General features: G+C 39.4%; 1 long non-coding RNA gene across 1 annotated transcript in view; it reads right to left on the reverse strand.

Moving 5' to 3' along the window:
• Window positions 1–1,010: 1,010 nt before the first annotated feature.
• Window positions 1,011–15,143, reverse strand: part of LOC114017354 (uncharacterized) — a 63,557-nt gene continuing 49,424 nt past the window's right edge. The window contains exon 7 of the long non-coding RNA XR_003562361.2: window positions 1,011–3,805. This is a non-coding gene — a long non-coding RNA (uncharacterized LOC114017354). The remainder of the gene's footprint in view (window positions 3,806–15,143) is intronic.

The raw sequence follows: 15,143 nt of genomic DNA on the forward strand, positions 1-15,143 counted from the left end.
AACCATCTCATGCAGTAGAACAGCTTTTCCCTTCCCAGCCCTGGCTGTTTACAGCTACCGTGCACTAAATCATTAAAATACTGTATTTTTTGTCAATTTGAGCCTTCTTTTCTGTGCTGGGTCTGGCTGGGGCAGAGTTGATTTTCTTCCCAGTAGCTGGTGTGGGGCTGCGCTCTGGATTTGTGCTGGAAGCAGTGCTGGTGACACTGGGATGTTCCCTTGCTGCTGAGCAGCGCTGGCACAGAGCCGAGGGCTCTTCTGCCTCTCACCCCCCAGCGAGCAGGCTGGGGGGCACAGGGAGCTGGGGGGGCACAGCCGGGACAGCTGGACACAGCTGGCACAAGGGGTGTTCCAGAACATGTGGTGTCACGCTCAGGATATAAAGCTGGGGAAGGAGGAGGAAGGGGGGCATATTTAGAGTGATGGCATTTCTCTTCCCAAGTAACCATCACACGTGAAAGCTCGGCTGTCCTGGGGGTGGCTGCGCACCTGCCCGTGGGACATGGTGAATGAATTCCCTGCTTTGCTTTGCTTGCATGCATGGCTTGTGCTTTACCTATTAATCAGTCTTTATCTCAGCCCATGAGTTTTCTAACTTCTATTCTTCTGATTGTCTCACCCATCCCCCTGGGGGGTGTGAGTGAGTGACTGGGATTAAACCAGACACTTTCTCACTTGCTTTTGTCTCTTGTTCGCTTCTGTCTTTTCTTCCTTGTGGCAGGATGCTAAGAGGACCTTTTCTTTAGCAAATCTTAAGGAGAGGAGTAAAAGCAGAGAAGATGCCTCCTTCGTCTCAGTTGGGGTGCTAAATAAGATGACATGCCACAGTAATTGTGCTAAACAACTCCGACAGGGCTCCTGCTCGACACCCATGCTCTGGAACAAGACCTTGTTCACTATGGACAAAGGTTCATGTAACATTAAATATATCTTTAAAGAATATGCTTAAAAGAAGATTAGTTTTAGACTAAAATTTTATTTTAAAAAAATAATTAAAAGGGAGACAGTAAGTTGCAGAATAACCTCTTAAATACCAGGCTTATGAAGTACACCAGAACAGTCGTTTTACAAATTCATGCGAAGAAATGACCTTTTACCAAAGACATGGACAGGGAGACGGAGTTAGATGGATTTAAATGCAAGCAAGTCCTCAAATCCATTCTCTACTTAAATCCTTTTGAAAGAAAGGAGCCATAACCAAACAGAAATTAAAAGACTGGCTAAACAATTTAATTTCCAATTCACTCCGACCTCTATGTTTCAGATATACATTTCACTATTTACTAGTAAAAGTATTACCTGCAGGGAGACTCTACCTATCATCACTCAAAACTAACGGAAACATTCCAGATCAAGTCTGAAATTAGAAATTGTATATTTAAGGAATGTTGTGCCTATTTTTAAGACAAGAAATACCTGTTTTGTCATTATTTCCACAGGGTGCACATGTTTGCCTCTATTGTAATTCAAGTTTATAAAGTAACTTCAACAGCCCACATCTAAGGATCAGAGCAGAACCTGGATAATGCAAAAAACCAAACCATATGACACTGGTCTATTAAGTATCAAGATTTTGTTTGTTTCTTACCTGAAGAACTCCTACAGAAAACAACATGGTCTTCTCACACTCCAGGTGCTATGTACTGTGTTTGTATATGTCATGGCAAAGGTAACCCTAAATGTGATTTTGTAGTTTTTTTCCCACTTCCTGCTAATCCCATGACAGGTGTACTTAATGAGGCCAAATTGCACAGTCTAACTAATTGCATTCTCTCTAGAAAGAGAAGCAGGACTGCAGATCCAGCACCATGGCCCCTCAGAATGAACAGAAAGTTTCAGCCTGAAAACATATCTCCCAGTCACATTTTCTGGAATGCTGTGGTAACGCCAATAATTGATCTGGATTAAGCCTGGTTATACCAAGCGTTGAACAAAAATGGCTGTGCTACCACAGCTTTCACACTGCTGTGGCAAAGGACCGGGTCACCTGTGGCTGTGACCATCCACACATCAGAGAAACTGCTTGACAGCACTGATCAGGAGAAGAAAAGAAAGAGAAGGGGAAAAAAACCCAACCTCAAAAGAGCAAAAAAGAGTTGCAATGTGGTTTTCACTTGCTCTTGAAGCAATGTAGCCAGGTGCCCTTATTGGTAACAGCTGTAAAGGGATAGCTTGTCCTTACTTTGGAAAATGCAAGGAATTCAGTTGTGCTGTGTGAGTGAAGGTGTTGAATGTTTTCTGTGAAGGAATGACAAACATGTCACAAGGTCCAAAGGAACTCATGCTTGCAGAAATGAAATGTTTAAAAATGCTAAAAATAGATTTTGCAGGTTGTGTTCTGAACCTGAAAAAATGTGAGAGAATCTGAAAAGGAGATGCAGATTTTGGAAGTTGAATTCTTATATAGTGAGCAATTAAGTTGCATTTATAATGATTCAAAATTAAATTAATTTTTTTGATACATAGGTTGATTCAGCAGAGGGTGGGAAGAAAATGAGGCAAGAAACAGTGACAGTCTGAAAAGTTACAATGTCAGTCAACAAACATTTGTACTAAAGTCTATGGATCCATTGGGAGAGTCATTGTGACAGATGTGTTTTGAAGATTTTCCCCTCACATGCGAAAATGTAGTTCCTTGGTTTTGTAAAATACAGATGGATATAGATTTTAATAGATATTTTAATGAACTTCCAACTCCTTGAAAAAAAAGTTCTGTAAGAATGGATACCACCCTCTGCATCAAACTTGGAGTTTTGGGGGGAATTTTTTTCTTGTTTTCTATTTTTTCTTTTCTGTATATTCACATGACTTCACATTTATATCTATTTATCACACATTATTTCCTCACTCTTCCAAACAACCTGAGTAAAACAAAGAGCCTGTCAAAGGCAGCTACAACATGGAATTTTTCTTCTGACTGCATCTTCCTTCCCTATAAACAAGCAGAAATAGTCATTTGTCACAGAAAAATAGGAGAATCCATCTTTATCCACAAGAACAGAAGAAATTTGACCACAGATTCTCTTGAGAAATCAGAAAGTTGCTTAACTTTCATGGACTTATTTCCTTACTGCCGTTGGCTCAGATAAAAATTGAAATATGGTAAAACTATACTGTCCATTTTTGTAGTCACATTCTTTCATCTTTTCTTCCACACTGCAGCCTTTTGTATTAGCTTGAAGCTATCTAGCAAAGTAAAGCTCTTTCCTTTATTGGCCTTCTACATACTTTTGCAATATAAACAACAGAGTGAAAAAATATGTGGTGTTTCATTCTTACACAGAGACTTTCCTTTCAAGGCATTTTTTTCTTCTTTCTCTCTACTCTGATAGTTAAAAAGATACCAATTTGCATCTGATTAACCAATCTGATCTGTTTCCCTTTTACTGATACATCATCATTTCCAGCCCTGCTACACACAAGCACAGTAAGAAAAATATCAGCCAAGCAAGGTTCTGTTGACAACACAGCACCATTTATTCTAAGCATTTTATTAACCTATGAAATATTTTATGTCATATTTTAGAGTCAGGAGAAGAATCTGGCAATGTAGAGATGTTCTAGTTTCCCCAGCTTTCTGATCATTTCAATATTATCATTTTTTTCCCCAGCTGGGCCAGCAAGGGTTTTGAATTATTGAAATCCCCCTTGAAACAAAATTTTCAGTGCGTGGTGACTTGAGGCCATTTTCTGTCTCTGAGAGGGGATACAGCCACTAGGTACCAGACATCGATGTCCTGATCTTCCCTGGTGGGTTCATAGGCAGATTCTCCGCAGTTTTTTGTTGCTGAGCTGGTACAATGTTCTTGAAGAAAAAATTATGTTAGTTAAATAGTATTCTGTACTTTCACCTAACAGTCTCATTTTCATTAATCTAATGTTGATGTCAGAGGATATCTCCTTCTTCACAGGGATGTAAAAAAACTTATTGCATTGACCCAGAGAATAGTAGGCATTCTTTACTGAAAGAATGTAAAAAATAAGTTTTTTAATTAATCTGCAATACATCTGAATTTGCTGTGAAAAATATGTAGTTATAAAAGCTGAAATTAAAGTACTGGGGCATAGTACACTGAATGTGTTATATTTGCCTATTTGCAGAAAATAGACAAATTTAGGAGCCTTGCTAAGGATTCCAACCTAGTGAAAACAAGGTGTTGTAACTGCGCTTGGATTGCACAGTAGGGAATCAGCTCTTCCTCAAAGGCAGAGGAGCAGGTCTGTACCCCCGGGATACCCCATGTCCTCTTCTTGTGACTTTCTCACTGTAGAAGCCAATTTGAATGACTGATACCGAATGGGGGGATCTGTAGGAAAGGCGGTGAAAGCAGGTAGCACAATACAAGTTCTAACATTCTGCTTGCCAAGTCAGAATAAACTAGAAAGTTTTCCAAAACAAAGTTCAGAAGAAAGAAATTCTTAGAATGATTGCTTTTGTTTAATACCCAAAATACTAACATTTATTTAAGAGAAATCAAACAGTTCTATTGAAATTAAAATATATTATCAAAAAAAGTTTCAAATTGTAAAAACTAGGAAATTGCAATTTCTTTAGTTTTGCTCCTTTGAAATCTTTTTCAAAATCCATGTTTTCTTGAAATATTTTGACCTAAAGTGGCATTTCCCATTAGAAAGCTAATAAAATTAAATATTTTTCATACAAAGTACCTTCTAGCATTAGAATGAGCTTGCATTGAGAAAGAACAGTATCAAAGAGAAAACCCTTCCAATAAAACATTAAAATGCATATTTTTTCATTAAACGTATTTTCGGTGTGCTACAAAAAAGGTCTTCTGCTACCTTCACTTAGTGCCTATTGGAACTGAGTGATTGTTTAAAACACTGGAGCTTAGAGCTTGAGTTCCTCCTATAGTTTTACTGTTCATTTCCTCTCAGCAAGAGATAACAAATTCAGAATAATCTTCAGTAAAGCTTTTGCTGGAATACAATGAAGAAAGTTTGGTAGAAATATAGCTGTATCGTGTTTACAAAAGCCTTCATTGATTAAAATAATAGCACTTCATTGATTAAAATAATAGCACATTTTGAAATAGTGCACTACTACACTCCGCATTCACGTCTCGAAGGTCTGTGACCTTAGGAAAACAAACCAAATAAATTGTCCAGGGTTATTGCTAAATTGTGGCGCTAACGCAGGTCATCATTTCTTTTACACACTCCTGTAAAACTTGTTTCTCTTGTGCTTGGCAATTCTGGCAAGTTCTGCCCACATATTTTTAAATCCTATAGGATGACACAAGACGACTGTAGGTAAGATGACTTATACTGTGAGTTGGTAACGGATAATTGAGATTAATCTTCTTTATCCTTTACTATTTGTCAAATGACCCTGTAGTAACACGCTGTGCACCTACTGTTTAAGCCAGAAAACACGATGCAGCCAAAGTGCGCCCGACCCCCCAGCAGGGCCTGGAGCATCACCCCTCCCAGGCACAGCGCTGCCACTGGTGTCACTGGTGTCCCCTTACGTGTCACCCCTCCCAGGCACAGCGCATGGCGTGCTGGGACGGAGGTGTGCTGCCACTGGGTGTCACTGGTGTCCCACTTACACGACGGACGTAACGAAAAGGGATCTCGGAACATGAGACCCTCTTCCACGTGCACCGAGACACCATCGATCAAATCCAGCCCCAGGAGACACGTAACGGGTAAAGAGGCATCACTTGGCCAGTTTAGCCCCGAAAGATCCAGCTCAGCTGGAGGATGACTTACAGGTTTATGCTGCAGCTGGGGGGGGATCTCCCTTTGGTGGATACCGCTGGCGTGTAGCAGCATGTCGCGATGGGGGCTGCCCCCCGGCTCGCTTTGCTGAGCACCGCTGGCGTTTAGCAGCATGTCGCGATGGGAGCTGCTGAGGTGCTGCAGCCCCCAGCTCCCAAAGCCCCGCTGATAGCTGGCAGCTGCCTGTGTGACCCTGAGTCTTGGATGCTATGGCAGGGATCATCCAAAAATAGCTGTAGTATTACATGTGGAGTAAACCCGGGGCGGGTAGAGCCAAAATAAATATTTTAAATAAATAATTCCCTCCATAAATGCATCAGAGGAGACTGTAGCAGTCCTATTTTATGGTCTCTGACCAGTTTCTGATTTTTCTTGATATTTATATAACTTCTATGCAGAAAAAGAATGTGATGTCTTTAGGGGAAAGTTCTCACATCTTCATTATCTTACAAACGAGAAATGACAATCTGAGGCAGACAAAGCAGTATGAGATTCTGTCTTCATTTCAAATTCAAACTTCTGTTTTGTTCAATTTCCTCTTTCTATTACTGCTTTCCTCAGAGATGTTTTACAGTTTTTACCCCTATCTTGCAAATTAACCATTCAAGGCAAAAGAGTATTACTAACACATAAGTCATGGCACACCGTACTGACCCCTTAGCACCACTCTCACCCAGGACCTGGGCAGAAGTCCAGCTGTGCTCCAAGCCTGTGTGAGGTTGTGTCCCAGCTGAAGCACCACTATGCCAAGTTGAACCAACACAAAGCCCTGAAAACCATCGCTAACCCTAATAGAGTATTTTCACCTCTCAGGACCAGGTGCTTGGGTAGCTTAGGTCATGTGTGCCTGGACATATGTACAATGCAATCTAAAACTCTTCTGTTACAATATATGTATTTACCTATCCTCAGATATCTCAGACTCAGCACCCTACACAACTGTTTTGCCTAGCACTTCAACCTTGACAGGTGCCTAGGTTACGTATTTTTTTCCTGCATCCCAAGACATATAGTGGTGGTATCTATATGGAACAACAGCAACATATTCACTGCTCCTTTAATCTAACTTCAGATTTTATAAACTGGCCTACCACTAGCAATTTGGGAGTTACTGGGGACATATATGTCCTCACAAGCAAAGGACCTCTATTTATGAGCAGTGACTTTCCAAAAGGTATTTTCCACTGCCTGAAACCTGTTTCAGCAACCAAGACAGAGAGGGTAAATCAGATACTATTTATTGTAGAATCTCCTAGCATTGCTGCTTGGCTTTATTATAATCTATTGTTGGGCTGGTAAATGCACTGGTAGCTGCTGATATTCTCAACCAGTGGTTTTATCTGCTTCCATGGTAACAATGAGCATCCATATGCATTTAGAGTTAGAAATATGCCCAGAGTTGAGCTGTTATGTGCTAGGATCATTATTTCAACTCTTTAGAGGCAGACAGGAAAAGTAAATCAAGGAAAATAAATAGTACAAGGCAGGCTTTCAAGTATTTTTCCTTCTGAAAGGTTTTTCATGCTTTTTATTTTTTTGGTGTGTTTTAACAGAAACAGCAAAGCAGTCTGTCTTAGGAGGACAGTCGTACATACCCCCTCTCCCTTATGTTAGGTAGAAAGAGAATCTAGCAATGGAAGTTTCTCTCTTACCAGACCCTCTTTTTTTACTTTTATGAATTTGGGCTATATTCTATATTTGCCTCTCAGAAGTTCTTTGTTGTCTTACTGAAAAGCATTTTTTCCTCTATGATTTGACTGTTAAGGAAGAGTTGTTCAACTCCCTTGCAATTGCCTAAAAAGCTATATTTGTCAGTGCTTCCTTGCACACCTAAGACAGTGACCAAGAGGTTTTCTCAATTAAGGAATTTAATACTTTGATCATTCGTTTGAAAATAGCTTGCCCAATCTGCTTACTTTCTTTCCAGGTAAGCACAGCAAATGGAATAACTGAAGTTGCAGTTTCCTAAATGTCTTATCCAAATCCCACATCAGTATCTCCAGAGGACATCTTGGTATACAATAATTCAGTTTATTTCTGTGCCATAGCCTATGTATTAACAGGGCTACTCAGCAAGACAATCCAACAAAGATTACACACAGTTTGGAGACACTTCTGGTATGTGCAGCAGAGAAGAAAGGGCATCTGTGACAAGAGCTGAGCCTGGGATACTCCTGAAGGGGAAAAGGCTTAACTGCAAGATGGAGAAGACTCACTAATGAGAATCAGGGTAAAGAAGCTTTTTGTAGGACCTAAAGAGCTGTGTAAGAGTTGTGCAGCTCACAAAGCCACTGAAACGCTGCTGGACTGTAGAACAAGGCCGAGTAGAAGTACTGACTTGCAAGGGCTCCATAGGCTGAGGGAGATTTATCCTCAGCCATTTTTATTTAATGTCTTACACAATAAAAGTGTGTAAGTTTTTCCCCTATTACTTATTATTAGAACAATGCTTTAAAAACTGGAAGTATTTGAGCATCTCACTGAAAGGAAAAGTGAGTGTTCCAAATTGCCACCAGTCATGATCTGGGGAGACACAAATGAAAGAAATTATGTTCAGTTCTTTCGTGTGCTTTTTTTCTAACAAGTAAGCCTCACTATACATGTATCTCTGGTCCACTAGTAGCTGGTGAGTAGTCAGATGTTTACACTTTTGGTTTGGGTTTTGGTGGGTTTTTTAAGAGCAAATAAACACATAATTTAAAGGCTCATATTTTAATGCCAGAGGAAACTATCAAGATCATCTCTTGAGGTTCTATCTACCCAGGCGTGTAAGAATAACCTGGCCGTGTGCACCCAGATACCTAAGATCCAATAGTGTAATACACGTTTATCATTGGAAATTAGTGTTGCAACTTAGGTACCATTTCTTAAGACTCTAATTTTTATAAGCATCTCTAAACATAAGTAAAAATTGTACAGTAAACCCCATTTTTAGTTCCCATTTTTCAAGAGACAACTTAAAAGGACTTTTCCATGGGATTATCACATACTGACCTGGAACAGCAGCCATACTCTTTATTGTGATGAAAATTGTCCTCTTTGCTACATTTGGAATATTCATTGAAAATATTCCGTTTTTTCATGAAAAATGGTGACGTGAAGAAATGCAAATTTAGTTTTCCATTCACGAAGTTCAGAGATTCAACCACAACTACTAAAATCCCATTTTTGTCTGTTTTAATCACTCAGGACAGTGGAGGTACAGAAACATGGACGTGAATGGTATTGCAGTGGCACAGACCATAAAACCATATAGAACTAGCTGTTCACACAGTTTAAGAGATTGAAATATATCTCCTATGCCCAACACAGTTATACTACCTCAATTAAACTCATCATTGTGTCAGAGAAGTCTTGTGTAATGGAAAAAAGGTAGATAACTTGAAATACCTATATTAGTAAAAACAAGAACAAGTTTAAGAACAGTAAAAACTTGATTTAATCTCCAAGTTACTAGCTATCATAGGCAACAAAATGATAGGCTTTGGAAGCATAGCCTTCTGATTTACATAGGAATATTGAGACACTCTTCAGGTTTTTTTATTGGGGTTGGTGTGTTCACAAAACTGCAGACAGTTTTCCAAAAATAAAAGTGTATTTTACACGGTCCAACCACATGTATATATTTTTAAGAGTTTTAATCTGCAGCTTTTGGTGCACATCCAATTTACTTCCTCATTTAGGGTAGATACATATAATGGAATTCCCAGATGAAATCAAAAGGAAGATCTGGCCCATAGTCTATCTAATTTCTACCTTTGCCTGACCTCTTTAAGCCTGAGCAATCCATCTTATTTAAAATTTTAATTAAGTCTTTACCCAAACAAAAATTAAATTTTCCAAAGGGATGCTTTCCACAGTATGACTTTGAACTAGCTTACAAAAAGATAGCGGAATTGATCCTAGCCTACAAAAAGGATCTCCCACTTGATCTTCCCAGAAGTGATTCTTTTGGAAAATAATTTTGTCCACCATAGTACTTGTTTGAGAACACAAACAAGAAGCAAGTTTGCAAGAGACATATCTGCTGGATCTGAATTTGATAAAAAGAACATTTTATCCAGTATGACAGTGGCTAGCGCATGAATTACCCTCCCTGCCTTCAGAAAACAGAAACCTGAAAGAAAAATGGTTTGTTTAACTATAAATATGATAGTTAGATAGACCTTTCCATCCTTCTGCTACCATTAATCTTTGTGGTTTATTTCTGTGACGTTCCTTTTTTTGATCATGGCCCTTCAGCTGAACATCTGTATTATATTTCTGTGTTCTCCCACACATGCAAAACTCCTCCACAGAGACACAGATATAATGGAAATATTTTATATTTCTTCTTTAGGAACCTCACCACTTTTCCTTCATTTTTTGTGCACATAGTATGGTTTCATTACTCCAGCAATTGCAGCAAATTACAAATTTGTATCCTTCATGGAAAATATTGATAATTTTTAAGAACATAATATAGTCCTCTTTTCCTTTAAATACTACCATGCTATGTGGATGTAAAGAGTTAACTCACATGATAAGCAGACAGCTTAGGCAGCCTAGAAGTTATCCACTCAACCTATTCATTACTGGGTTGCTCAACTGCCTGTTTTTCCAGTGGAGCCGCGTCAGTGGCGTAGATGGTGTGAGCTTTCCTAATCAATTTCTGTGCTAAATCAGTATAAAAGGCTTCTTCAACAGGAAGGCCAGGCAGGCCATAAAAAAAGTGTTAAACAGAGGTAAGGAAATCTATTTATAACACTTAGTTTAAGGCACTTTTTTTTTTTCCCCCTTTTGCTACAGATACTATTCCAATTGACCACCATAAGTATCTACTGGAAATACTGCAACAGCCACAGAGGCTTCAGGACTGACATGCACACCTGAAACGGCTTAAGCTCCCCACGCCTCCAAAGAGCAGGTCTGAGTGCCTGATTCTTGGGCAGTGAAAAACCTAAGGATCACTGGCATTCTAACCCCGTGGTCTGGGACAAAGCTGAAGGATGGGGCCAGAGGAGAGCCACAGCGTGCTTTGGAAAAGATCCCACTGCAGACCCCAGGGACTGAGGCAGAAGGCCTCTCCTGCGCAGTTCAGGCCAAGGCAAACAGCTCTCCACGCCCGCTGTATGGCTGGGATTGTGAGCTCATCTTGGGGATACAGGGTCAGTTTCTCTCATACTTATTCTTTCTGAATTCTTTAATCATAAACTTCCAGCAACGAGAGGAAAGCCCTATCCCAGTCCTGTTTCCAAGCAGGACTTTGAGTTAAACTTACTTAGGACAGCTGAGACCTACCTCTTGGACGAGCGCAGCACCCACCCCTGCTTTTTATTTACTTGGTTTCAGCATAACTCCTTCAACATGTCAGAGATAAAAAACATTTGGAGAAAAAATTGTTTTAAGTGAAGGTATTTGTAATTCTTTTTATTTTCAATTCAACTAATTGTAGTCTTTAGCCTTTCTGTACAAAAAATGGTCATTTCAGAAATACGAAAGTAAATCCATCATGGCATCTAAATAGGAGTTAACTGCATCAAATCCCATAAACAGTGAAAGAAATTGTATCACTAAATCTCCTTACCTCAGAATGAACATTTAACACTAGCCAAAGCTCTCAATTTGCTTGTGTGAAAGTGTGAAAAGAAAAATGAAATTGCTATGTTATTAATATTTTAAAACTAAATTCTCTACTGTATATACAAAGGAAGAGTCCCATGATTTATTTAAATGTATAGGTATAACATACAATATATTAACACCATAACGGGTTCCTCATACAGAGATTAAATATATCATAATGTCTCCTTGGGACTTGCTGTAATGCATCAGTGTTGGACCGTGTCAGTGTGCTCAATTACTGATGCCTTTTTGCACCAGCATTTTGGTCCATTCAAAAGCATCAAGGCAATTTTGAGGTGTGTATAGTGAGCAAATAATTTCCTCAGACACCATAAATGAGACATAAGAAAACAGAGAAAAAAAAACAGAGCTAGAGTAGAACATTTTCTTTTCTCTCTTTTTTCACTTTTACCCTGACAGTACTTAAAATATTAAAAAATAAAAAGCACCATTCTTACATCACATCTGTAGAAGGTAACTGAACTGTCATATTTCCCAGCACATGCTGTTTGTCACACTATGCTTTGAGACTTCTCTTATAAACCTAGCATAATAATTTTGACTGACAAAAATACTATTTGCCATACAGCATCTATTGTTACTGGACCAGCTGAACTAGATCCCAGCTAATCTGTAAAACTAAATTATCAAACCAGAGCAGCTCTCCACAGTGACTTGAGCTAGATACAGTTTTATAGGCCATTACTAATCCCTGACTGAACCAAACCTCACACAATTTTTTTTTCACATATATATATATAAAAGGCAAAATTAGCGTGTTCTAATAAAGATATGAAAATCTATTTAAGTCTGCCTCTGGTGGGGATTTTTCACAATAAATGTAAAACTTCACAAGAAATATTCTATAATATTAGCTACGTGGCTAAGACACATGAAGTAAATTGTCTTTTAGTTTTTGTGCCAATTTGAATATTTTAGCTTTGGTTAGAAACAGAATGAAATACTCTAATTCTGTCAAAAGCAAATATCCCTGAATTAGGAGGTCACATGGAAGTGCTAGATAACACCAGGGTCTCAGGAAGCTCTGCAGATAGCTGATTCTATGGAAAAGCAAAGCATGGCATAACTTGATTCAACCATTGATGAGAAAAGGTGCTGATTTACATCAGTAATGATCATAGAATTTGGCCTTGAAGCAGAGTGCACAGGGGACCACATCCCTACCCAAACTTCCAGCACCTGTGGCAACAGTTACTGATGAGTAAAATTCTGTCTGTTGATTCATGTGTGACTGTCACTGGACATCAGTGCAGGTATGTATCTGAGTGCAAAGTTATTTGTCTATTTTTTCCTACTCTGAAGTGGCTAATTTTCACTGGAAAAAAATCATAGACAAGTTTTGGCATTACCATTGGTCTGAAGTGTGTACATTTTCTTTTTAAATATTAAAGCATCTCACAACTTGATTCTATCTTCTGTTTCAATTGAAAACTGGATGACGTACTGAAATGCTGGAGAAATAAAGGAGTGATTGCAGCAATATCTGATGTTCTTCTGTCTGTAAGTGATAAAATGCCCAGACTGAATGATTCCTTAGGCAGTGTGAATGAAGGAGTTAGTTCACCATGTTCTTTCATGCAATCCTGGTTTTGTCCCTCTTTTAAGAGTCAGCAAATTTAACTCTGTCTTTATGTTGAATATGCATTATATATCCACTTCAATACATTCACAGAAGATCAACAAGAAAAAGCAGGGGAAGAGGTCTTTTTAAAAAAAAAAATAAATCACTCAGGTGTGAAAAATTATCTTTGCTAGATAACACCAGTAACTTTCTCCTCCTATTTTTTTTTTCTCTAAAAACACAGATGGAAATATTTTCTTTGCAGTTGTCACCCTTTCTTGTTTCAGATAGCAACAGTAATTTTCTTAGCTTGACTTAACTGGAGAGAAATCCAATGTTGCAGAACATTGCAGAACTAAAACCTCCCACAGCTCTATTTCGTTCCCCTCTATACATTTCAGACCATCCCTGTCTCCCGTGTGCCCAGCAGCACTGCCAGCTGGCCTCCAAGCAATAAAGACTTCGAGGGTGCTGCACTAATTGCTTTTCCCCCCACTTTACCCTTTCCTTGCTGCTTCCTCCGTCCTGCCACACGCTGGATGCCAAGCCCAGCCACCAGCGCAGCCACCCACATGCATCTGCAAAAGGAGCTCCCAAACATTCCCAAAGTCTCTGCTCTCAGCAAAATTGACGGGCATAGAGATGCTAGGCGAAGACTCAGAGGACTGGGGCTCAGGTTTTGGCTTGTCCTAAATCAATTCTATAATTTTGGTTATCACTTGAAGACCATTCTGCTCTGCTGCAAAACAGAGCCGATTCAACTGCAGCTGAGCTCAGGCTCTGCTAACATGGTAACCATAGCTCATAAACCTGCCTGGAGACCAGAGTTCATAACCAAATCTGAAAGCAGATGCTTTCCTTACGATTTTGAATTTCCACAAATATTTTGCACTTACTGGTAGGGATTCTTACATTTCTGTAGATTTGTATGGATGGTGAAGCTCATCAGATCACTGACAATGTGAAGTTTCTCATTGTCAGCCTGCCTGTTCCCTAGATAACTCACAGGCAGACGAGACAGGTGCAGTTCACGAAATAAAGAGGTGAAGTTTGACAGTCTTCACAGATCACAACACACCAGAAAAAGGAAAGAATGGTTTCTTGAAGGGAATGAGACTATGATTTCCCAGAATGACAGCTTTACTTGCATTCCTCTCATTAATAGCAGGAACATCACAGTAACAAGTAGAAAAAAAAAAGATAATCTAAAAATCACAATTCAAACCTACTCAAATGCTCAACCTAGGCTTTTTCCTACACAACATTTTTTCCTAATTTCTAGGATTTTTCCTACACAAAAAGTCAGGCCATATATAACCTGTCTCAGAAGGTCCTTTTCAAGCATGAGACCACTTCTCAAGAGAAATGCAGGTTCTGTGCATATGCAGTGAAAGTGGTTGGCACAGCTCTGCAAAACCGGCCCCAGCTGCAGAATGTGGTGTTGGCAGGAGCTGCCTCTTCTGGTAACGGATTGAATTCAGATTCATTCGGCAGTATTAAACCGAATGGTTAGTTATGAGGACAAATGCTTCACTCAGGGGTTAGGCAATGCCCAGGGGATTGTGCCCTGGACGTTGGGGATGTGTATGTCGGTCCTAACTGTTAAAAAAACCCAACAGGGGACCTGGCATTTAGGAAGAAAAATACATGCGACAGCATATGACTGTTCACATAAACATGGATTTTTTACAGGTGTTGTAAGAACAGCCCTGAACCTAAAAAGTCAGGACGTTATAAAGTAAAATATCCTGCTATCAAGGCTGTAGTAATTTTTATATCAAAATATATATGCATTTTTGTATTGGGTATATAGGATCTTCTCAGTGGGATACAAAAGCAAGCAGCCACCTCCAAATAAATTTGCCATCTGAGATTCAGCAGTAGCATAAAAGCTGGTCCCAGATCTGGAGTCCCAGCTATTTCAGTCAAACTTCTCAAGGCTGCAAAGTTTCAGCCCAGGAAGGTCTCAGACAAGCATTTTGGTCACAACAGACCACATGCAATATAAGGAGGCAAGGAAGGGAACCAGCAGAATACCCAAATAATTGGATGCTGCTTCTGTTTTGACTTCACTGATTTCAATGTGCACATCGATCTCAGTAGGTTTGTGGGGAGCAGGAAAGCCCAGGCTGACAGGCCGTCCCAAACTGCTTAAAGACAAATACAATATCCTTATGTTAAATCACCATAGACCAATTTTTGAGTATACAAGAGG

Source organism: Falco cherrug, chromosome 1 (assembly GCF_023634085.1).
Source record: "Falco cherrug isolate bFalChe1 chromosome 1, bFalChe1.pri, whole genome shotgun sequence".
NCBI lineage: Eukaryota > Metazoa > Chordata > Aves > Falconiformes > Falconidae > Falco > Falco cherrug.